This window comes from Diabrotica virgifera, chromosome 5 (assembly GCF_917563875.1).
Source record: "Diabrotica virgifera virgifera chromosome 5, PGI_DIABVI_V3a".
Classification (NCBI taxonomy): Eukaryota; Metazoa; Arthropoda; class Insecta; order Coleoptera; family Chrysomelidae; genus Diabrotica; species Diabrotica virgifera.
The window spans coordinates 261,796,863-261,823,914 of NC_065447.1; the positions used below are offsets into that span (position 1 = coordinate 261,796,863).

Sequence of the window (27,052 nt, forward strand, 5' to 3'; positions counted from 1 at the left end):
TTTGATCTTATTTTTTTAAACCTTTCATTTTAAACCCGTCCGACTTTTTGAAAGTAGAAAAAACATTACATTAAAAGGTATTGCAGAAGAAAAACGATGCATTTAAATTCTGGTGGATGAGGGGTTAAATATGTGTACTTATTATGTATGTACGTATTTTTCCTTAAAGTACATTACTCATATATTTTCTTGCACCATATCTCGCTTAGTTTGAATGTAACCGACATTTAACGGTGCTCGTTTTAAAGGCCTTTTCAAACACTACAAAAGGCGTTGGTAGCATTATACACCTAAAACCTACCGTTCCTCTGTTATTTCAAGTTGAATACACCAATTTGAGCATACACCAAAAAACAAACTCTTTTCACCTACCATATCTCTTTTTGTATTATAAATAGAAGATTTACGAAGGAAGAATCTCTTTGTTATTTATAATCTAATCTAAAACATGTTTTATATAGTATTTTTAGTTCGATGCATAGTTTTTAAGGTATTCACAAAAAAACGTCCGAAAAGGTGTCCATTTTTCAATGAATATGGCCAGTTTACAACTACGCATAACTCAAAAAGTATTGAGTTCTCAAAAAAAACTATAGTCCAGATTTTGCTTAGAAATAGGTTCTGTAGCCATTTCCGTGGTTATTTTGACCAACAAATTTTCCACCCCCTTGAAGGGGTGGGAACCGCCCCAAGATAAAAAGCGCCATAGTATATAGGGTAGATTTTGTTTCTTGTGCTATTCCCTACTTACTGTGAAAATATCAAGTAAAGCGATGTAGTAGGATGGAATTCGGAGCCAAATACCCTCATTGACTGCCCCGTAATAATTAATAAAGCTCTGCTATGATCGCGTGAGAGAGGACACATAGAAGATTATAGCAAAATTTTTATTTACTGTAACTTTTCAAGTTTTTGAGCCACAGCAACGAGTTTTATGTCATTGAAAAGGTAATTTTGCATTCTTTTAAAATATGTATAAATATATAGGGCGAATCTAAAAAATTACGATTTTTTTTTCATTTCCGGTTCAACCGGAAGCCAAATTTTGGGCAAAATTTATTGTAATAATAGATAATAAAGTACCATATATGCCTGCCAAATTTCAAATTTTAGTTTTTATTACAGAGGAAGTTACGGGCACTCGAATATTTTTTAATACAAAATTCATAACCCCCCTCCTATGGGAATCTAAAAAATCTAACTAATGTAATTCGATTTACTGATAAGACATCAAAAATATATCAAAAAATAGATAAATTCCTTGGAGCCATTTTTGAGAAAATCTAGTTTAAAATTATGTCAATTTTTCACCCCTTAAATATAGGCAACCCATAAGTTTTTCTGAAAAACGATAATATTTTTCTTATAGCCCCATCTTTATCCTATATAACGGCTTTTTCAAATTAAACTTATCTTAAACAATTTTTTAGATGGGTAAGGAAATGTATCGGGTGGGCGGTCGGCGATGTTTGCCGCCATTTTGAATTTGCAAATGTCAAATTTCAAAATTTCTATTTAACTATCAATGAGCTAACTTTGAGTTATATTTCATTCGTTTCGGTCAAAATTTGCAAAAATTGGTCCCAAATAACCCCCCTATTTCGGCCCCCCTTTGAGAGGTCTTTTTTAAAAGCTTAGTTTCTCGACAAAATTCCCTTAAACTTACTCATACCGAATTTCATCGAAATCGGTCCAGTAGTTTTTGCTGGGCGTTGGCGACATACGTACGTATGTACGTACGTACATACTTCCGACATGTTTTTTTTTTTATTTGCGTTTTAGACTCAGGGGGACTCAAAACGTCAAAAAAAAGTGAAATCTGAAAAAAAAATTTTGAACGATCCTATAACTTTATCTATTATACTACGTATGTAGTACGATAAAGTAAAAAAGACTTACACGTATTAAAAGGGTAATAATATGAAAACTGTGTGTATGAAAAAGTAATCACTTATTTGACTCCATTGTTACTGTAAATATTTGAAAAATATAAAATTAATAAGCCTATAAAAGTAGGATATAGATAAATTTTTGCATTACATGGTTATGTATGTATATTAACGTTAGTGGGAGAAATATAGCGGACTTAAGACACGCAAGATGGCAATTATTAACCAACGATCAAATGATAGATAATACACCTTCGATATGCCCTGGTAAACGAAGAGAAACATATGATGTCCATTATTCTCGGAGCAATTCTCAATTAATTCAGAAGGAGCTAGGGCTAAGCCTCGAGGGACAAATTACAGCGTGATTATTTTTAAACGCGAGATACTACGGCGTTAATTAAAAGAAGCGGCCATCATAATTTCTAACTGGACGTTAATAGCGTTAGAAGAAGAACATTACGACTCATTTCTTAATGCTGATTTTACTGTACGCAGTTGGTTATTGTCTATCAGCCTGGAGGCTAGATTCTTTAGCAGGTAACAGTATCTTTGAAATGAAAAGTTTCAAGTTTCATCCTACATAAATTTTAATTTTTTCCATTTAAGGACTTAGTCCATATTTTTTGTTTAAATACTGAATAGTATTCATTCACAAACTCACATTAGCAAATTTTAGACCTCATTTTAAAACTTCTAGCCGATAATTTCTTGGTTAGCTCTGCACTCAAAAAAATTTAGTTCGTAATATTGATTAACAGTGATTATTGAATAGTATTTCGTTGTAACAACAATTTCATTTTTTGTTTCAACGAACTTTTAGACATTGACGAATGTATTTGGTTATTGTCACAATGATTGAATAATAATTGTGAAAATAACTAGAGTACATTAATCAATAACACTCAATTTATTCAGCCAATAACTTAGTTTCGTATATTTAATAAATAATGTTAATTGTGGCAGCAACTTACTTTATTGATTTCGTAGATGACAAGTAATTACCTTGGTTTAACATGACAACGTACAGATTTCATTAAAATAATGTACAAAGGTTGTTAATATATAGTAATATATGATTATTGTATAGATGTAAACTGATTATTGTGACAACGAATGCATTAATCAATCTACAACTGCGTTTAATAACCACAGTCAATGGTGACAATAAACGTAGTTGTTGAGACAATAAATGTTTTGCTTGACCATTTGAAATGTAACGGCTTTTCCTTATCGTGATACCGCTAGCTTCTCTGTGTTACCAATGTTTAAAAAAAATTCTTTATTAAACAATACTGTTACCTCTGCCGAAGTGCCGAATAATAATTTCCTTTCGTTTTCAAGTGTAGTCCGTAGTAGAAGGGAGTTTTCGTGTATCTATTATCGTGAAATTTCGGTCGAATTCTTTTTAAATTTTTTTCGAATCCTGAGAAAACTAATTAGTATTTTTGAAAATTTAAACGCAGAATAAAATATTACAGTATTATCGAGGGTCTGAAGTCCCTGAGAACTTCTATAATGATTATTTTAATAAGTCACAGGGGTGAAAAAGAGAAATTTAGTATGACTTTTAATTTCAAATAGGCATACCATTCAAAAGAAACTTTTTATTTATTCTAAGGAACTTTCAGCCCTCGGTAATAATGTAATCTTTCTAAGGTTTGAAACATTGATGCTATAATATACTTTGATTATTTTAAAAATCGACCTGTCCGAGCGTTTTGCTTATGTGCTAAAAATAAATAAGTTAATAAGGGGGGGAGTGTAACACTTATTCCAGCGCACTGTATAAGCAGTGGCGTAGCTAGCCCCACGGGGGCCCCATATCAAAGTTTGTCGCGGGGCCCTTTTCCCGCGACAAAAGAAGCAAAAACGCTTGTATAGAATCGAATAGAAATATGCTTTATTGTCACTGAAAATTTTACAATTTTATAGACAAAGCTTACAAAAAGTCGTAAAAAAAGACAAAAACAAATACATGTTACAGAAATTACATAAATCGTCAATATTAGTACAAAATAAAAGATAATGAAATAAAACAAAACACACAAAACACCCAAATATAGATAATAATAATAAACCTAATAAATTTTAATTAACCAAAGTCGAAAAATAGATTTGAATTGTCGAGACTCATTGTTTGAAAACTGATTCAGCTTTTTCAATCCAAGGATGAATAGGCATTGCAAACGAGCTTAAACAAAGAAGCTCTGTTGTTATGGTATAACGGCGAGCAACAGGCAAATACTCTTCTCCAAGAAATTAATGTATGTACCACCTAAAAATTGGTCATTTTTGATGTCTCGAATTTCCTGAACCTGTTGTATGATTTAAGTGATTTTTAATGTGTTATAGCCTTATTCTTTAACAATGTCATTGTAATAATATTGTTGCTAGACAGATAAATTGTCATTATATACCGGGTGTGCCAATCAAACTGTGATTTTTTCTCTCAAAGTTCGCGTTACCCTGAATTAAAACCCGACTACAGAATTATAGTCTAGTAGTAAAATAAAATTACACTACATGTAAATCAAAATGTAAATTCGTACAGGTTGGAACAAATTTTTTATCAAAGTTTAGGCGAGTACAAAAGATATTTTCAAGAAAGTATCCAAATCATATGAGGGGATCATTATTTAAATAATTAAAAAGGGGTCATTTTTGCACCATATTTACTTTTTTAACTGCTGAGGTAATTCACGTTTTAATGAAGTAAAATTTAATAAAAAATTTTGGTCTTGGTAAAAGGTATATTATTTTAAAAAGCCCTATAGGGCTACAAACATCGAACAGAACGTTTTCGCTCTAAAAAGAGCATCATCAGTGTTGCCTAAAATAAGTATAACCATATTAATTATCAAAATGTTGAATTTAAAGTGATGACCAAGGTAGAATCAAAGTTTGGTTATACTTACAAGAACATGGTGAGCCAACCAAAAAATACGAAGGTCAAAGCCTTTCAAAAATGGACTAAAAGTCACATCAAAATGCTAACATAGCAAATTCCAAAGGATGGATATAATCCCTAAGGATATGGCCCTAGGATAACATATGACTCCCACACGTTGTAAGTGGGTCAAAGGTAACAAATTAGGTCATTATGTTACAAGAGCTGACAGGCAACTAAGATATGAGATATCAAAAGCGAATCTGTCTGATGTCAAGACAACAATTGTCAATGGAACTTGAAGTATCATGAAAAATTGGTTACACAGCTACTAAATTTATAGTTGTTTATAGTACAAGCAATGATAACAGCTAACATCAGTGTGTTGGAATTATAAAAATAAAGAGTTAGTGAGAATAGATTATCTAGATGTAAAATAGAAGGGGGGAATTTGAGTACCCACAATCATCAATGAAGTGTACGTAAATTGATGAAGAAAGATAGGCAAAACAACATACAGATAATGTAATGTATGGTTTATGTTTTGAAATTAGATAATTTATATTTGTGAACCAACACAAATGATGGCTGAGAGGCTGGCTGAAAAACTAGAGACAAAATAGGGGTCGTGATATCAAATGCTGAAAAAGTTGTAAATGCAAAATCTTATTTATAAATTAATAAAATATAGATGGGTTCATCAACACAAATTTACAAGACTGAAAAGGTTGTATTACAAGCTTAGTCCAAATTTCTTTATTATGTCCTTTTATGTTAAATAACATCTAGGGCAAAGAAAAATTAATAACTTGGATAAAAGTGTCTAAGCTACAACTAAAGTGGGGTCAGATGAAGATAAGTGTTGAGTAAGATTATTGACTATATGAGAAAATTAAAAATTGTGTTTATTTGAGATAGATGAGTTTGTGGTAGATAAAGTAAATTTGACATCACTATTGAGACTAATTAACATTATTGAGAGACTGGGGACTCCAGAGACCAGGCAACCAAACAAACCAAATGATGAATGAAAGGTTGGCTGAATGGAATAACTACTAGATGTGTGAAACTTGAAAGATATATTGTACAGTATTATTGGTTGATTTAGTTTAGAATGAAATAGTTATGATTGGACACTAAACGAAAAACGGTTTGAAAAGATGATGTGGAGAGAATGGGATATATATTGAATAGATATAGTTGTGTACAAGTTGTGACAAATGGATGTTGTGGATATAGTTGAAATTGCTTTGTTTGGGAGAAGAAAAATTTTTTGAAGAAAGGATTAGATGATTATCGAAAATTGAGTGAACATGTGGATGTGTGTGAATAAGAAGAGAAAAGAAAGAAATAGAACAATATTGGTAGATGCGAATAATTAGGAGAAATAAAGTAATATAAGAAACAGATTTATAATGTAATTTATGAGAAAAGTTGACGATGTAACGGTTGAAAGTCACGATTGAAAGACACATGGCGATTAACACAATTTGGACTTCTCTGTTTCTCTTTGACTATTTCAAGATCCTCGTATAGGTCCAATCTCAGAAAGTTTTTATCGGGAATGTTATGTATTAGGGATACGTTATCAGGGATATTGAGAGTATGGTTGTTTTGTTTAAGATGTTGAGAGAAGGTTGATGTATTCTCTCTTTTAGTATGTTCAAGTGAACGGGAGGCAAGTGACCTACAAGTTCTCCCTATATATGTGGCATCACAATCAGAGCATTGCAATTTATAGACACCGCTACGATTCATGTAGTTAATAGGGTCTTTGGAGTTGGAAAGGCACTGTCCTAAATTACTTGATACCTTAAATGAAATTTGAATGTTATCAACTGATCTTTTAATAATATCTCTAATATCTCCAGACAAACGTTCATGATGATATGGTAAGGAAGTGTAAATCTACCACAAACTCATCTATCTCAAATAAACACAATTTTTAATTTTCTCATATAGTCAATAATCTTACTCAACACTTATCTTCATCTGACCCCACTTTAGTTGTAGCTTAGACACTTTTATCCAAGTTATTAATTTTTCTTTGCCCTAGATGTTATTTAACATAAAAGGACATAATAAAGAAATTTGGACTAAGCTTGTAATACAACCTTTTCAGTCTTGTAAATTTGTGTTGATGAACCCATCTATATTTTATTAATTTATAAATAAGATTTTGCATTTACAACTTTTTCAGCATTTGATATCACGACCCCTATTTTGTCTCTAGTTTTTCAGCCAGCCTCTCAGCCATCATTTGTGTTGGTTCACAAATATAAATTATCTAATTTCAAAACATAAACCATACATTACATTATCTGTATGTTGTTTTGCCTATCTTTCTTCATCAATTTACGTACACTTCATTGATGATTGTGGGTACTCAAATTCCCCCCTTCTATTTTACATCTAGATAATCTATTCTCACTAACTCTTTATTTTTATAATTCCAACACACTGATGTTAGCTGTTATCATTGCTTGTACTATAAACAACTATAAATTTAGTAGCTGTGTAACCAATTTTTCATGATACTTCAAGTTCCATTGACAATTGTTGTCTTGACATCAGACAGATTCGCTTTTGATATCTCATATCTTAGTTGCCTGTCAGCTCTTGTAACATAATGACCTAATTTGTTACCTTTGACCCACTTACAACGTGTGGGAGTCATATGTTATCCTAGGGCCATATCCTTAGGGATTATATCCATCCTTTGGAATTTGCTATGTTAGCATTTTGATGTGACTTTTAGTCCATTTTTGAAAGGCTTTGACCTTCGTATTTTTTGGTTGGCTCACCATGTTCTTGTAAGTATAACCAAACTTTGATTCTACCTTGGTCATCACTTTAAATTCAACATTTTGATAATTAATATGGTTATACTTATTTTAGGCAACACTGATGATGCTCTTTTTAGAGCGAAAACGTTCTGTTCGATGTTTGTAGCCCTATAGGGCTTTTTAAAATAATATACCTTTTACCAAGACCAAAATTTTTTATTAAATTTTACTTGTAATTAATGGTATACAGCCAGCTACAGGAAATTCTTCCTAGTGGAGTTTTAATGAAGGTGTTTAGAATATTTTTCTGCAAAGCTGAAGGGTAAGTCTTTCACCTAAGACTTATTAAATTCAATTTGACTCCCTATTTATTTAAACAATTGTATATTAAACTTTAAAAACAAATTTGCAAAAAAATATTATTTGAGATTTAAATAGGCACTATAAAATATTTTGTTTTATAGGAGAAGTTGCGCTATTTTCCAGTATTAAGCAAAAAAAATTGGTCGAAAAATATTTAATAATTTATGAAATATTGAATTTGTTTATTAAATGTCACTATATTTTCAATTGCAAAAACGCGGTTGTTGCCAAAAGATTTTAAACCTGCAAAAGATCTCATTATTTTTATGTATATTTTCAATAAATGTATTGATAAATTCAAATTTTAATTAAACCCCTCCAAAATGGAATTTAAAATTTTTTCTAATTTGTTTATTACTTCTTTTTTAAATAACGTCGCTGAGGATAAAAAATTCAATATCTCATAAATTGTTAAATATTTTTTGACCAATTTTTTTCTGCTTTATACTGGTAACATGAACTTCTCGTATAAAACAAAATATCAAAATATTTTATGGTGCATATTTTATTTGTGTTAAGTTTTGAATATAGTTATTTAAATAAATAGGGGTCAAATTTAATTTAGTAAATCTTAAGTGAAAGCTTTATTCTTCAACTTTGTAGAAAAAAAATCGTATAGACCTTCATAAAGGCGTGAATTACTGCAGAGAAGTGAAAAAAGTAAATATTGTGCAAAAATGACCCCTTTTTTTATTTAAACAGTGATCCTCTTAAAGAATACAAAAGATACTTTCTTGAAAATATCTTTTGTATTCACCTAAACTTTGATAAAAGGCTGTCCACAATATGTTTGCAACGAATTCTGCAATTCTTTGGTCACGTGGTTCGCAGAGGTGACGACAGTTTGGAGAAATTAATTGTTTCTGGAAACGTTCCGGGAAAAGATCAAGAGGACGATCACCAACAAGATGGTCCGACCCCGACCAAATAAAGAATTCAGCTGGAAACTCATTCTGCGAAGCTCTTAGAGCGGCTGAAGATAGAGACCAATGGAGAAACATTGTTAGGAATATTGGGGGAAATCACGATCCCTCATTAATGGGGAAACGATAAGATAGAGAGAGAGAAACTTTGGTAAAAATTTAGTTCCAACCTGTATTTAGTAGGGAATTACATTTTGATTTTTTTTATTTTATTAAGCTGTTATAGCCAACATTCTGTTGTTTTATTCATTCGCTTTTGGTTCATTCATTGTTATGTTGGATAATAAAAAGGTTAGGTACTTTAAAAACTAGCCTCATTTAAAAACACTCTGTATTGACGAAAAACAAGTATGGCAAACTCTAAAGGGTAGTTCTGCATGACAAAATAATGACAGTTTGCGTTTGCTTTATAAACCTGCTAGTTAAGTGTGCAAATGCTTCGTCTTCGAGATAGGGTTATTAAAATTTTTCTTGCAATCTGACGATTTATTTATTGTTCTAAAACCGGTTAAAATATGCAAGTAAAATTTGGTGTGTTTTAAGAGGTAGTTATTGTGCGTTTTTGATATACAATTAGGAATTTAATATTTATCATTGGCGCACATACGGTTAATATGACCCATGTGTGCGCCAATGGTAAACATGAAATTCTATTAAAACCCAACAAATTTCATTTGCATATATCAACCGGTTTTAGAGTAATAAATAAATCGTCAGTTTGTAAGAAAAATGTCAACACCCTCTATCTCGGATATACGTTTATAAAGCAAACTGTCATTATTTTTTCATGCAGAATTAGCCTTTAAAGTTTGCCATACTTTTTATTTAAAAACACCCTGTATCGATGAAAAATAATTCTAGTTGTTAAAGTATTACCTAACTTTTTTACTATCCAACATAAGCGAATGAATCGAAAAACGGAATGGTAAGAACACATGAGGTTATAGTTGGGTTTTAATTTCAGTATTTTATAAATGCAAGAATATTCCACAGGGCGTGGTGACTTTGAGAAAAAATTATTTTTTGATTGGTACACTCGGTATACAATAACAATTTACCTATCTAGCAACAATATTATTACAACGATATTGTTCAAAAATACGACTATAACATTTAAAAAAATCACTTAAGTCGGAAAAGAGGTTTAGGAAATATGAGACATAAAAAATGACCAAATTTTAAGGTGGTACGGTAATTTCTTGGAGAAATGTAGATATATATAAATACAATTATAGATAAAGAACAGATTATACGAACATACGTAACATACCCGAACATACGTAACATACCCGAACAATACATACTGTTTCAAATATTCAAAGATAAAGCGATTACAAAAATTGCAATTCGGCATTCTTCAATATACATTATACAATAACTCACACACAGCCAACGGAATTGAAAATGAGAGATACCTTGAAAACAATACAGCTCTGTTCTTATGGGGCAGAGAATAGATAATAGATAGATATGACTTATATAGGTATATTATAAAGAATCCACTACACCAAAATGTTGATATCCAAAAACATACACTGTTTCAAAGCGTTTTAATAGTGAAATAATTGTAGAATATTTAGTTCAATCTTTGTAAATGGAATTTCGTTTCGACAAGCCGCGATGGGGCCCTTGAATGTCGGGGGCCCCGTATAATTGATACGGCTGATACGGCGGTAGCTACGCCCCTGTATATAAGTGAAATCATGATATGATTTCTCATATTATGAGAAATTTACAGTGTAAAGTACATTAGCTTTAGTACAAAAAAGGGGTATTTAAAAAATTATTAATTAATATCATACAGTGGGCTAATGCATTCAGTAATTATTAATATAAAATACGTTCATAGTAGGAATGAACGAAACTGATTGTAAGAATGAATATAATTGCTTGTAAGAATAACCGTCTTTATTGTGGGAATGAACGGAGTTAATTGTAAGAATAAACGGAAATAATTGAAGAAATAAACGAAATACGTTAGGAGAAATAACACTGTTATTGATACAACGAATAGTCTTCGTCGGTCAACTAACGACGTTGTTGTTTCAATAAATAGTGTTCGTTGACTCAATGAACAGAGTTCGTAATATCAATAAAGTGATATTATGTTATACATAATGAATGTTCATCCATTCAATAAACGTAATACATTGGTTTAACTAACGAAAATAATTAATTGATGATCATCGCTTTGTTGTTCCAATAAAACCAAGAATTGGACAAATTTTAAGTATTGCGTTTGTTGTCTGAATTAAAATTTTTATTGATATAACGTACCTTTTTCGTTGAGTGTGTTGTGTTCACTTTCTCTTGTAGAGCTACAAATCTTAAATGCTTTAATAAACGTGCTACAGTTGCTATATATCGTCCACATCCATTGTTATCTACCAAGCTGAGCGGTAGATGAGTGTGCCTATTGAAGATGCTAAATGCTCTGATAAATGGCAATACAGTTACACAAATCAAGATACTATGATCCTGGTTTTAGTCTGGTAGAGGTGTTTTAGAGTCGGAACAACAGTCGTAACCCCAAATAACTATTTTTAATTTAAACTTCCTCAAAATCCCAGCATCTATACTTTAGAACTATTTAAAACTATACTTTAGAACTAGAAACATTCCTTGTTGAATAGTCCTTTTCGACTCGCTCAGTGCAGTAAAAGCTATACCAAATATACATTAATCCTAATCACACCATTGAAAAAATTATCTACTACACTATCTATACTTTTTCTGTTCTTCAATCAAAGCTGACTTGAGTTTTTTCTCACTAATACACAATGCATCACAGACGTTTGCCTGGCCTGCCTTAAACTGGCCACAAATCTCGTCATTTTTACTGTCGATACACAAACAAACTCTTTTCAATCACACGTACTACTATAACAAACTTAATAGGGTACCATTAATTTGCAAACAGTTTGGGAGTATCGCTGAAGTAAGGTATTAGTTTTTCCGAATGGCCAAAAACCTATGAGGGATTCAATAAATTAATATCTGCGCGTATGTTAATCCCTCAGAGCTCACTGATAAGAACAACATCAAATTCTAGATAACTAACCTGGTTGTAACAAATATATTTTGTCGTGCGCCGAAATGTACTAAGGGGTTTCCGAATGTCGTTATAACATAATATGTGAATGCCGTATTAATTTTAGATGCTTCAGAACGATTCTGAGTGTTGCCAAAAAAAAAATTTATCGTGGATTACTATTTTCCATTTTAAAGCTATGAAAAAGTCTTGAATGAATATATGGGGGCATCTTGAACATATATTTTATCGGAACCGTCATCGTAAATAATATTGGCAATCATATTCATCATTATTCTCTTTGCCTTATCCCTATGAGGGGTCGGCTTCCCTAATTGCATTTCTCCATACAATTCTATCTTGGGTCATATCAATATTAATCCCCTTTACCAACATGTCCTGCCTAATCGTTTCCCCCCACTTCTTCTTTGGTCTTCCTCTCCTACTCCTTCCAGGAATCTGCACTTCAGCAATTCTTCGTATTGGGTGATTAGCGTCTCGACGTTGAACATGACCAAACCATCTCAACCTATGCTCTCTCATTTTGGCATCAATTGGTGCTACACCTAGACTTCCCCTAATATACTCATTTCTAATTTTATCCTTTTTTGTCACTCCACTCATGCATTCGTTGTTCCTCTTTCTTTTTCACTACCCAACATTCAGTTCCGTACATCGTAGCCGGTCTTATAGCTGTATGGTAATCATATTATGAATACTAAATATATAAATGATAATAACCATTTTAATGTTTATTTCAGTAGTGTTTATTTTGCCGTATAGAGTATTATTGTATGTATTATGTTTTAACTACTTTGTGTGCCATGGTGTTATTTCTTACTACTGCTTTTTTGTGCATCTAAAAATTACTGTTTTAATTCTATTGGCACATGACATGTAGTTTTTACTATGTAAAAATTATCAATAAACATAGAATTCTATCCACCTATCTATCTTATCTATTATATTATCAACTACAATTTTATTACCAAACAACAAATTGGATCCTTCGAACGCCATTAGCAAGAAAAATACTAACGCATTATAATTTAACATTTTATAGTCCAATTAAACATATAAGTTGAGATAAATTTTAAGATATCATTATTGCCAGTGACTCTTGGCATGCTTAAAGTAAACATTAAAAAGATGCTTAAAAGAAGCATTAACGAAGGTAGTTATAGCTAATAAACTCCTTTTGATATCGTTCTCTTCTAGATCAGAAAGATCAGATGGGGAAGTAATTAACTAGGGATTAAAAGGAACATCTTGTAATTAGAATTGCAGTCCTGTAAATCTTAATCTGAAATAATATAAAGAATGTCTTATTTAGAAAAGCGGTAAAGAAGACCGTCTAATGAAGCAGTCCTTTAATAAATAATAGAGTTTATGTCTTTGCCGATGTCTTTAGTGTTTTATACTGATCCTTAATCAAGGAAGATATGATGACTACCATAAAATAAGTAATTAGGTTCGTAGTATAATTATTATGATATACTTAATGACTTAATGTGATCACGTTTTTAGTTTAATTAACACAATTCTCAATTAACTCATTAAACACAAGAGAAGCATAAATGCAACCTTTTGAAAAATGGATATTTTGCCATTTACGTTTCCTCGTTTATATCACGCATCATTTTTCTGTTACTGCAATTGAAGAACTTTTTCTTCTCTTGAAGCCGTTTTTTACACCAATCGTACTGCACTCAATTTAAAGCAGCTTCAGTGTATCTTATAATTATTTCATTCCAAACTTTTTTGGCTAACAATATCATGGGACGTCGCGCCCTCTTTTTCATAATTACATAAGTTTGACGTCAGGTTGTGTCCATCTCTCTTCAATCCTTACCCCTGTATTGTCCGTCTCCAAAGATCTCTGTCTCTGGTCATTTCTTTTAACTCATTCATAGGTCTTTTGCATATTCCTGTAATCTGATCGATCCATCTTGTTGGGGATCTTCCTCGTGATCTTCGGCCTTCCACCTTTCCTTGTGTAATGAGTCTTTCCATGTTTTCTGTGTTTGCTCTCATAACATGTCGAAAGTATTTTAATGGTCCAGGGCGTATCTGTTTTGAGATGGACGTTGAGAGGTGACTCAAATTTTTTTGCAGAAATTGCTTGAAAATAACTCAAACAATAATATTTGAGTTATCCTCCTACTCAAAATGGTCCGGAACACTGTTTAAATAATCAAAATGTCAAAATATGAAGGAAAAATTCAATTTTTTTATTGGTTTTTTGATTATAACTTTAAAAATATTCATTTATGAGAAAAGTTGTACAGACATAAAAGTTGCGCAATTAAATTATAGATTTGGTTAAAAATTTAAAAAATAGTCACACTTGTTGCAACATAGCTACACTTGTACACTTTGTGCTACACTTAGGACCTTCATATTTTACCCAGAAAAACTTTATGATATTGTAAAACAACACTGTAAATTTCATTAAGATCAGTTTAACAGGTTTTGCGAAATAAATTTTGCAATCCGGCTTTTGCAAAAAAAAAATCATTTTTTTTAATGTTGCAGGACTGAAAATAAAGTAGATAGCAAGTTGTATTTTTTTTTGCTTATGTAAGTGTACTGCACCTTTCAGTTGAAATTTGCAAAACTAAAATCGATTAATTACCACAACGTCAGGAAATTTTTTAAAATAAACATTAATTTTTGGTGCTACGCGCAGGACAGCGGTGTTCGATTCACACAAATTGATTTCCACCAAAATTTCTTCCAATCTTTATCTAATATATTATTTTCTTACTATATATTTTGTTGTATTTTAATATTTTAATTCCACAAAGATCAAACTAACTTTATTATTGTTTGTGAAATATTGTTTAAAAATAATAAACCTTTTATTCTCTAAGTTAAAATATATGAACAAAGAAAATTTTTGATAAAAAAGTGTTATTTCAAAGGATAGAGTATGTGTTTTTATTTTGCAATAAACAAATTTATTTATTTATATCAAAATGTAATAAAAATTAATATGTATCAATCATTATCAAAGGTCATTGGAATGCCCAATCAGAGAAAACTATCCGCTGTCCAGCGCGTAGCACCAATAATTAATGTTTATTTTAAAAAATTCCTGACGCCGTGGTAATTCATCGATTTTAATTTTGCAAATTGTAAATGAAAGGTACAGTACACTTCTATATTCAAGAATAATTTTAACGTGCTATATGCTTTATTTTCAGTCCTGTAACATTTTGAAATAATGAATTTTTTTTGCGAAAGCTGGATTGAAAGATTTATTTTGCAAAATTTATTAAACCGATCTTAATCAAATTTACAGTGTTGTTTTACTGTATCATAAAGTTTTTCTGGGTGAAATATGAATGTCCTTAGTGTAGCATAAATGGTTGAAAAACGTAAAATGCGAATACTTGTTTTTGTATGGTTTTTTTCGTAATTATTGCTATTTTGCAACAAGGGTGACTATTTTTTAAATTTTTCAACCATTTCTGTATTGTAGGAAATTTAATTATACAACTTTTATGTTAGTACAACCTTTCTGGGAAATGAACACTTTTAAAGTTATAATCAAAAAACGAAGAAAAAAATCGAATTTTTCCTTCATTTTTTGACATTTTGATTATTTAAACAATGTTCCGGACCTTTTTGAGAGGGAGGATAACTCAAATATAATTATTTTCTGCAAAAAAATTTGAGTCACCTCTCAACGTCCAAATGTACTAATATTTTTACAGATGCGCCCTGGTCTATAATTGTTAGAATGGACTTTACTGGAGAGTCGTTGGCTAACTTTTAGCTTTCTTATGAGCACCCGGAGTCCCATTTAATGACAATGTTAACATTATGTCACATAGCTCTGTAACGAAAGCACTCAGAGACCTAATTTTTTTGTTTATTTTAAAACTATATGCATTTTTTAGTCCGGCGTAGATTTCTGTAAAGTTAGAGTTAACGAAACATTTATTTTAAATTTTTTTAAAATACTACTTTAAAAAAACCCAAAAAAGTTTAGATTTTATTTTTTATTTTACTTGTTTTTGTATATTTTTCAATAAAATTTTACGCGGGACTTGATATTGTCTATCTACAACTTCTGTAAAAATTTTGACGTTCGGATCCAGAGGTGTTTGACATCAAAAGTTAAAAACCTAGTATTACCGGTATACGGTAAGTTGAGTGCAGACATTCAAAAAACAAATAATTTTGTAGCCATGGATATTTTCTACTGTTACTATAATGTGTTATATATATCGTTGGAAAGAGAAGATTTGAGAGAATAATAATCATAACCCAAAAAAAACTTAAAAAATTCTATTTTCGGACTTTGGCTGCCCTTAAAATTGAATTATTTGTTCTATGGTCGGTCAAGGAATTCGTAGCATTCGCCTCCAACAGAACATTACCATAAAATCCATGTGTCCATAAGATCCTTGAATTCCTGAAATTAGTCTTCTCACTACCACAGAAAAAACCCAATACCTTTTGCTCCATTACATGTACAGGCAAGAGATCAACAAAACACAACAACTTAAGCAAATACATTAATAATAATAAGAGCCAAAAGAAAAAGCAACTACAGAGTGGTGTTCACAAACTGACATGTGGTGTCTGCCAAAAAACTTACATCGGTCAAACGTTCTACAAATGTACAGTAGAACACAATAGAGCTTTCAATAATAGAAAAACTTATTCTAGGTACGCACTTCACCTTCTAGTAGATCATAATCATTCTTTTAATGAACAGTATCAAATTCTTTATATTCAAAGTAAAGACTTTATTAGATTCTATGGAAATTAATAAATTAAAAAATACAGATATAATTCTGAATGACCAACTTGAGACAAACAACAACAGCTGTGGTGACGTTAACTTATAATAAAATTTGTGGAAGTATTGAAGGCAAAACTTTTGGAATGGACACATTTTGGCAGTAGACCAAGGCGCATCCGTAAAAATATTAGTACATTTGGACGTTGAGAGGTGACTCAAATTTTTTTACAGAAATTGCTTAAAAATAACTCAAATAATAATATTTGAGTTATCCTCCCACACAAAAAGGTCTGGAACATTGTTTAAATAATCAAAATGTCAAAAAATGAAGGAAAAATTTGATTTTTTTTTTCGTTTTTTGATTATAACTTTGAAAGTATTTATTTCCGAGAAAAGTTGTATTGACATAAAAGTTGTGTAATTAAATTTCCTACAATATAGAATAGGTTAAAATTTTTTAAAGTAGTCACCCTTGTTGCAAAATAGCAATAATTGCGAAAAAACCATAAAAACCAAGTATTGGCATTTTACGTTTTTCAACCATTTATGCTACACCTAGTACCTTCATGTTTTATCCAGAAAAACTTTATGATATAGTAAAACAATACTGTAAATTTCATTAAGATCGGTTCAAAAGATTTTGCAAAATAAATTTTGAAATCCAGCTTTCGCAAAAAAAATCATTTTTTCAAAATGTTGCAGGACTGAAAATAAAGCAGATAGCAAGTTGAATTTTTTTTGTGTATAGAAGTGTACTGTACCTTTCATTTGCAATTTGTAAAATTAAATAATCGATTAACTACCACGGCATCAGGAATTTTTTTAAATAAACATTAATTATTGGTGCTACGCCCAGGACAGCGGATAGTTTGCTCTGATTGGGCATTCCAATGACCTTTGATAATGATTGATACATTTTAATTTTTATTACATTTCGATATAAATAAACAAATTTGTTTATTGCAAAATAAAAACACATACTCTGTCCTTTTAAATAACACTTTTTTTAGCAAAATCTTTCTTTGTTCATATATTTTAACTTAGAGAATAAAAGTTTATTATTTTTAAACATAATGTGCAATTGTTTAAACAATATTTCACAAACAATAATAAAGTTAGTTTGATTTTTGTGGAATTAAAATATTAAAATACAACAAAATATAGAGTAAGAAATATCTGTGGCAAAAAGTTTATCTAATGCCATCCCCTCTTTGTGAACACACACATAGAGTAAGAAAATAATAATATTAGTTAAAGATTGGAACAAATTTTAGTGCAAATAAACTTGTGTGAATCTAACACCGCTGTCCTGCGCGTAGCACCAATAATTAATGTTTATTTAAAAAAATTCCTGACGCCGTGGTAGTTAATCGATTTTTTAATTTTGCAAATTGCAAATGAAAGGTACAGTACACTTCTATATACAAAAAAAATTTCAACTTGCTATCTGCTTTATTTTCAGTCCTGCAACATTTTGAAAAAGTAAATGTTTTTTGCGAAAGCTGGATTGCAAAATTTATTTTGCAAAATTTGTTGAACCGATCTTAATAAAATTTACACTGTTATTTTAGTATATCATAAAGTTTTTCTGGGTAAAATATGAAGGTCCTATGTGTAGGATAAATGGTTTAAAAACGTAAAATGCGAATACTTGTTTTAGTATGGTTTTTTTGCAATTAGTGCTATTTTGCAACAAGGGTGACTATTTTTAAAATTTTTAGCAAATTCTGTGTTGTAGGAAATTTAATTACGCAACTTTTATGTCAGTACAACTTTTCTCAGAAATGAATACTTTTAAAGTTATTATCAAGAAACGAAGAAAAAAATCGAATTTTTCCTTCATATTTTGACATTTTGATTATTTAAACAATGTTCCGGACCTCTTTGAGTGGGAGGATAACTCAAATATTATTATTTGAGTTATTTTCAAGCGATTTCTGCAAAAACAATTTAGTTACCTCCCAACGTCCATCTCATAACAGATGCGCCCTGGACTACAGTGAATTTTTGTATCAAGCCCAAGATCTGCAAAAATTGAATTAGAAAACTCAAGTCAAATGAAAAATATAGAAATATCGATTGGAATATATGCATTACATTGTAAGATGAAGAAGTAACATTTACATATTTATTATTCAGCCAATTTTCCATTTATAGTTAAAGACAAAAGTCATATTAAACATCCTTTAATTGAACAAGAAACCGAACATGTACAAGTAGCTCGCTTTTTGTGATAAAATCTTTACAGAATTAAGTACTTCGTCACTTCTTCTACATAGTAGAAATACCAATGTTAATCAGTGTGTAACAAGACCAAACCTGTAAATCTAGCAGTGTTACGAGTACCAAGTGAAAATAAATATCGAACTCATCTATGTCTCATTGTCCGTGCGGTTGCCTTTCGGTCCGGGGCCTCGTACCATCTAAGCCAGCAGCCAGCTTATACCCGCTGGCCTTTCCTTCTTCGGTCGTACAGCAAGGACAAGTGTATAGTGTATAATGTTTTCAAATACTCAAATATACCTTGTTTGCTATTTATTTGCTACATAACTCTGACACCAGCATACTCCGCATGCCACTGTCTGGATCTAACTTGAAATATACCGAGGGAAACGGGATTTACGGGACTATAGAGAGTTTTTCGAAATTAAAATGGCGTAATTGCATACCAGTTTGGACTTCTTGAACTATACGGAGTCAAAAGTTTGATTCAAGATGTTTTATATATAAAGCGATATATTTCTACATAAAATAAATGAATAAAAACCATGATGATTGTTCAGATATTCAAATTATATTTCAACATTGTCCTACATCAGTAAATAATAATGAAAGATTGTCAAAAGTTTAATTATTTTATACGATATGATTTTATATCTTTTATATCTAATCAACAGAAATATGTAAAATACAAAGTGGTGTCAAGCAGGGTTGTATACTGTACCCATTGTTATTCAACTTATATTAAGAATTCATAATTTGGAATGGGGTGTGAAAGTTAATGGTTTACTTAACAAATGGTTTTAATCCTGATAAATACAATCAGATATGCAGACGATACAGTTATTTTAAGTGATGATATGGATGGATTACAATGCCTTTTAAATGCCATTACACAGTGGGAAGAGAGTTTGGTCTAATCATAAACTGTTAAACAACAAAATAAATGGTATTTAGCCGTTTGGCCCATCAATATTCACGGTTATATATCTTGTTGGTCGTATAATTCAAAGAGTACACAGTTTTAAGTATCTTCGTTGATATATTACTTAACATGTAGATCCAGATAAAGAGATACAATGTAGAATCGAGGCACAACATTTTTAAAAATGAGGTCATTCTTCTGTAATGATAACTTGCAACTTCAACTTCGAAAGCGCATGATTAAATGTTACATATGGTCAGTCCTCTTGTATGGTGTCGAACCATGGACATTAAAAATATCCACCATTAATCGTTTAGACGCTTTTGAAATGTTTCTGCACAGACACGCACTGAAAATACCATGGACGGCTATGCTGACAAATGTGACAGTCCTTAAGAGAGAAAATGCTGTCCGCGAGCTGCTTAATATCATCAAATATAGAAATATGGCCTATTTTGGACACGTAGTAAGGGGAGACCGATATAATATTCTTCAACTTATTATGATGGGTAAAATCGAAGGACGCAGAGGAATTGGTAGAAAGCAGGCCTCTTGGTTGAAGAAAATCAGGGAGTGGATAGGAATAAAGAAAACGGAACAACTATTTAGAATAGCTCGAGACAGAGACAGTGTTGCCATGTTAATCGCCAATGTCAAGGGGACTTGAAAGGGCACGTTAGGAAGAAGAAGATTTTATATCTAGTAAATCTATTGTAAGATCTGTTGTAATCTGTTGTTGTATCTGTTGTAAGTATATTTTATTAAAAGTTCATAGTCGCTTCTTTTAAAGATACCTTTTGTTTATAATTGTAACAAATTTTATGGGATGTCAAGCCCATTTTCACCATTTATTACTAACAAGCAAATATGTGTAATATAAAATGCAAAGTTTCTACTACAATCCTGAATTATTTTAACATGAGAGGCAAACGGCAAATAAAAAAATATAAAAAACTTTTTTTATAAAACGCTTTTCTTTAGTTACGAGTGACTGAAATTAAAAATATAAAAAAATCACCAAAAAGCAAAAAATAAAAAAAATTGAAAAAGTCTAACACATTCGTCAAAGAAAAGCCTGGCGCTTCTTCATCGAATAAACGGATTTCGCACCACGCTTTTCTTTGACGAATGTGTTAGATTTTTTAATTTTTTTTTATTTTTTGCTTTTTGTTTGATTTTTTTATATTTTTAATTTCAGTCACTCATAACTAAAGAAAAGCGTTTCATAAAATAAGTTTTTTATATTTTTAATTTTTTACTTTTTAGTAACTTTTTAGTTTATCACCAAATGGGCGTTTTAGTGAGTGGAACATGTAGAGTATGTCAAATGACAGGAATTATGACAGGTGATAAACAGCAGTCTGATTTTTGCATGAGAGTTTAATCTCTGTTCGGAGAGTTTAAGTCTGTTCTGTCGGACAAAATAAATGTGCCGTTTTCGTGGTCTGACTGTTCCAAATTTTTAACCTGTTCCACAACTAAAACTGCCCATGTTCCAGTGTTTCCATATATCAAAGCTTATTCGACTAGACACCCTTAAGCTATTAACAAATTTTCAGCTTGCTAATAATCAACTTTTTTTTCATACGCGGGATCCAGACGTACTAGTAATACATAGCACAATATACACAAAAGTAGAGGAGAGAATTAGCAATACTCAATTCGAATTTAGGCCCTATACTATCGCCTTTACTCATTAACATTTATTTAGACGAAATATCAAGGAAGCCTTAATAGGTTCTTTCACCTGTTGTTATATTAGGAGTGTTTAGCAAAGTATTTTGAAGTCCGTTTGTAAAGAGATTTTAGAATCCACTTTTTTGATCCAGGTCTTTTTTATATGTGTATTTTTCGTTTCGATTTTATCTTGCCTTATGAACCCCCATATTCGTTTTGGATATTTTGTCGACTTATGCTACAAGCCTTTTAGATTTTTCTCTTTAATGTCTTCCAGTTTACTCATGTTTTGGTGCTGCACGCCTATGAAAAAACAAGACCAAAAGTAAAACTGTCAGAAAATACTCGCTTTAATCCGGATATATAGTGGCCACCAAGTACATTAGCAATTTACCATCCTTCATCAACATCCTTCGGGGTCTTATTACCGATAAATGATCTATTAGAATCCCGACCCAAGGCTCCTAGCCTACATCGTTAATTATACAGATTTTTGTTCGTTTCCAGCTTTTCAATAATCCCACTGGTCGGATATCTATCCACCAGCTATTAATATATCTCAATTCTAAATACGGGGACAAACGATAATCTTCTTTCAGCCGGATACACTTCTTAAAAAATATGACTGTAAGATGTTATTATATCTTGTGTACTAGAGGATAACAAAGATCATTTGTCAACTTGACCAGTTAATACAGATACAGTAGGAAAAATGAAAGAATACTCATGACCGAACATATAAAACACGCTGTATTTTCCTGTCACCGTGTCACAAAGAAAATTGGCCAGCGCAAGTACATGTAATAATTATTGTTACATGTACTTGCACTGTACACTTTTATTTCTGACACGGTGACAAGAAAATGCAGCGTGTTTTATATGTTCGTTCATGGGTATTCTTTCATTTTTCCGACTGTAGTCAACATTAATGTTTATATACAGATTATATATCGGATCGGATGATGGAAAAAGTAGACTGCAGAATGGATACGGTCTATTAAACGCGCGACATAATATAATAGCAGGTGCTATATTGTACTCGGCGGAATAGCGACATAGAAAAATGTATCCTTCAGTGCCGTAGGTACACGTTTTATTTTCAAGCCGTCATAGACAGTACCGAATCGCCTCTCGTGCTGTGCGGATGTATTGCCTTAATCATCAAGCAACGTACGCCACGATAAAAATTTCGAACCGGAATTTTTGTTAAAAACCGATACCTACAATTTAAAAACAATTAATGAAATATTTATTTTCATTTACATTGAAATTTAATGAGTTTTTGAACCCAGTGCTAATTTAAGTGAAATAAAAACATGAATGTGTTACCAGCTAGTAATGGACCTGGAGATTCTTATAGCCAGCCAGTTTCGCAAACCAACATACAGGGTGTAGCAGATACAAATATGCAAGTACAACAATTTATTAATTCTCAACCAATAACTCAAGCAGCAATGAATAATAATAATTCTTGTTTATCTCAACAACATTTTGATGCTTCTCAAGCAAATTCCACTCAGCAGGTACCAATTAATCAACAAAATTACATACATCAGGTACCAATGATCCAAAAATCACAACATATACCATCAACCAGTCAGAAATATTATCACAGATTGTCCTCTACAAGTGACGATGAGCAGCTAGAACAACACGCAGCCAACGAGAACGAATGGCAACAAGTAACGAATACAAAAAGAAGGAAGATCAGAAGAAGCAACTCACAAAACTCCGACATAGATATAAGCAATAGATATAGTCAGCTTCCTGTAGAAGAAACTGTAGAAGAGAGTCAAACAGACCAACAAATAGATATCACCGAAGCTAAAACTATAAAACCTCCTCCAATATTTGTGTACGGAGTAACAGATTACCAGAAAATGATACTAAGTTTAAGAGATGCCATTGATGATGTGCACTACAGTACAAAAACACTTGCAGATAATACAATTAAAATAATTAGTGATACTGTTGAGTCTTACAGGCATCTAGTAACGTATATGCGTGAGAAAAAAATTGTACACCACACATACCAACTCAAAGAAGAACGTGCATTCCGAGTAGTGATCAGACACCTTCACCACACTATGGATACAAAAGAAATAGTGAAAGAACTCAACGCAAAAGGCCATCAAGTCAGAAATATCCTCAATGCCAAGGACAAAAGAACTAAGGAGCCTCTTAATCTGTTTTTTGTGGATTTAGAGCCTGCGGTAAATAACAAAGACGTATATAAAATACAAAAAATGCAAAATTTAATCATACAGGTAGAACCTCCAAAACCTAACTATGGACCAGCTCAATGCACGCGATGCCAACAATATGGACACACCAAGGGTTACTGTTATAAACCTTTTGTCTGCGTTAAGTGTGGGGGAGCCCATAGTACATCAACCTGCACAAAAACAAGGAACACTCCAGCAACATGTGCACTTTGTGGAGGTGCCCATACAGCCAACTATAAAGGTTGTAGCTACTATCACAACATAATGAGACGCCCTAATAATCAAAATAATAGGCAAAATGTACAGCCAGTCAGCAGTCAGGGTTGCCCAAATGCCCATCCTAATCTTACCACCAAGCCAACAACAACGCCGGTAAGAAATAGTGTGACCTATGCAAATGTAGCATCCAACAATTATACTCAGCAGAATCAATGTGACACCACAACAGATATGCTACATAGATTCTTAGACGAATTCAAAGCCATGTTTCAGCAACTTATTCATCAAAACACCATGGTGATGAATATGCTTACTACGTTAATAAATAAAATTCATTAAGTTCATTAGAATAGCACTGTGGAATGCCAACGGCATTCTACATCACAAACAAGAAGTTGAAATATTTCTAAAACACAATTCCATAGACCTGCTTCTCATCAGCGAAACACACTTCACTGACAGATCCTACTTTTACATTCCACATTACACAACATATCACAGCAATCACCCAGACAACACTGCACATGCTGGTACTGCTATCCTAATAAAAAACACAATAAAGCACCATGAAATGCCAAAATATGCCGAAAATTTTCTACAAGCCACAACTGTCAACGTCTGCATGGACTCATATAATCTAAAAGTTGCCGCCGTCTACTGTCCACCACGACACAACATAAAAAAGGAACATTTCAGTGATTTTTTCGATACACTAGGATCCAAATTTATTGCGGGCGGTGATTACAATAGCAAACACATTTTATGGGGGTCTAGGCTTACAACAACCAAAGGTAGAGAATTGGCATCAGTGATTCACGAGAAGCATTACGCATACCTGTCAACAGGAACTCCAACTTACTGGCCAACTGATCCTGCTAAAACTCCTGACTTGCTTGACTTTTTTGTGACAAATGGGTTACCAGCTCCTTACTTAGACGTAATACCAAGCTATGATCTTTCTTCTGACCACTCTCCGATAATAGCTTCAATAGGAACAGCAGCGTTACATAGAAAAACTCCCACAAGACTACATAATAAGAAAACCAAATGGGAAGAATATCGTACCAGAATTGAAGAAAAAGTAAAACTCGACATCAGACTAAAGGAACCCAATGAAGTCGAAGGGGCGATCACAACTTTTAATGACCTCCTAATTGAATCAGTACAACAAGCCACTCCTCGTCCCACCATCCAAAAGAAAGATATTTCTGTACCTAAAGAAGTGAAGGAACTCATAACTCTAAAACGAAAAGCAAGAGCTAGATTACAACGCACGCAAGCCCCTGTTGACAGAACAGTGTACAACCGAGCCAGTAGTCGACTAAAAGCAAAAATTAAAGAATTGCGTGAATGTTCATTTAATGAATATTTGAAGGGTCTTAACCGAAGTGATAACTCCATCTGGAAACCATGCAAATTCAAAAACAAGCCTCAAATGCAGAATTCTCCTGTACGTGACTCCAGCAATCCTGCAGCTATATGGGCAAGAAGCGATAAAGAAAAGGCTTCACTATTTGGTGCATACTTATCCAATGTATTCACACCGAACTGTGATGTAGTTGATGACGAAATAGCTAGACATCTCTCAAATATCCCAAACAACATACCCGCAACCAAACAACTTTCTGTAAAGGAAGTTCAAAATGAACTAAACTTCCTAAATCCAAGAAAATCTCCAGGGATCGATAAAATAACCTCCAAAATGTTAAAAGAACTGCCACGCAGAGGAGTCATATTCATGATGTACATTTTCAATGCTATCCTGAGACTAAACTACTGGCCGACGCAACTCAAAACAGCAGAAATAATTTTAATACTGAAGGCAGGCAAAAACCCAAACGAAGTTTCATCTTATCGGCCAATCAGCTTATTGCCAGTTATGTCAAAACTACTAGAAAGACTCATACTTCAAAGAATAAATAAGGAAGTACTCCCTGAGGATTGGATTCCATCACACCAATTGGTTTTCGACAAGGCCACTCAACAGTTCAGCAAATACACAGAATAACACATTCAATAAATTTAGCAATAGAACAAAAACAATACTGCCCCTCAGTATTCTTGGATGTTAGCCAAGCCTTTGACAAGGTTTGGCATGATGGACTTTTATACAAAATATCTAAAATCTTTCCACTATCCTTCTATCGACTGCTCGAATCATATCTTCACGACAGACAGTTTCTTGTAAAAGTGAATGATGAATATTCGCAAAAATTCCCAATCAAGGCCGGAGTTCCGCAAGGCAGTGTCCTGGGTCCCATTCTATATGTATTATTCACATCAGATATTCCTACGTCTCCACACACTGTCATAGGAACCTTTGCGGATGACACCGTCATCTTAGCAATTCACCAAGATCCAGTAGAAGCTTCCAACATCCTACAAAATGACTTAGCAAACCTAGAAAATTGGGTAAAAAAATGGAAAATTAAGATAAATGAGGCTAAATCCGTCCATGTCAACTTTACTACAAGAAAAGATCAGTGTCCATCACTATACATAAATAACAAAATTATTGCTAAAAACAACTCTTCCAAATACCTCGGCATACATCTAGACTCTAAACTTACTTGGAAAGTGCACATAACAAAGAAGAGAAAACAAATAGACATGAAAGTCAAAGAACTCTACTGGTTGATAGGTAGAAAATCAAAACTAAGTTTGGAAAATAAACTGCTGATATACAACACCATAATCAAACCAATATGGATGTATGGTATCGAAGTCTGGGGATGTGCAAGCAAATCTAATATTGCTATCATCCAAAGGAGCCAGTCAAAAATACTACGCATGATCACAGATGCACCTTGGTTCGTGTCGAATTTAACATTACATGAAGATCTGAAGGTTCCATTCATCACAGATGTCATTAAAGATAGGTACAACAAACACCACGAGAAAATGGAAACACACCCCAACGCAGTATTACAGCCACTAGTACAAGCTCCAATTGCCAGAAGGTTGAAGAGATTATGGCCAGCTGACATGAAGACTATCTAGGACTCCTTCATTGGAGGGAGTCCCTTCACGCCAATGAGGGGCCCAGCTCCCAAGCCAACACTTTAACTTATAGGATGCTAATGTATTCTGATTGTTAAATAAAGCATAATAAAAAAAAAAAAAAAAAAAAAGCCGTCATAGAGAGAGG

General features: G+C 32.4%; 1 protein-coding gene across 2 annotated transcripts in view; it reads left to right on the forward strand.

Moving 5' to 3' along the window:
* Positions 1 to 27,052, forward strand: part of LOC114329670 (uncharacterized) — a 634,276-nt gene that overhangs the window by 576,695 nt on the left and 30,529 nt on the right. The window lies entirely within an intron of this gene.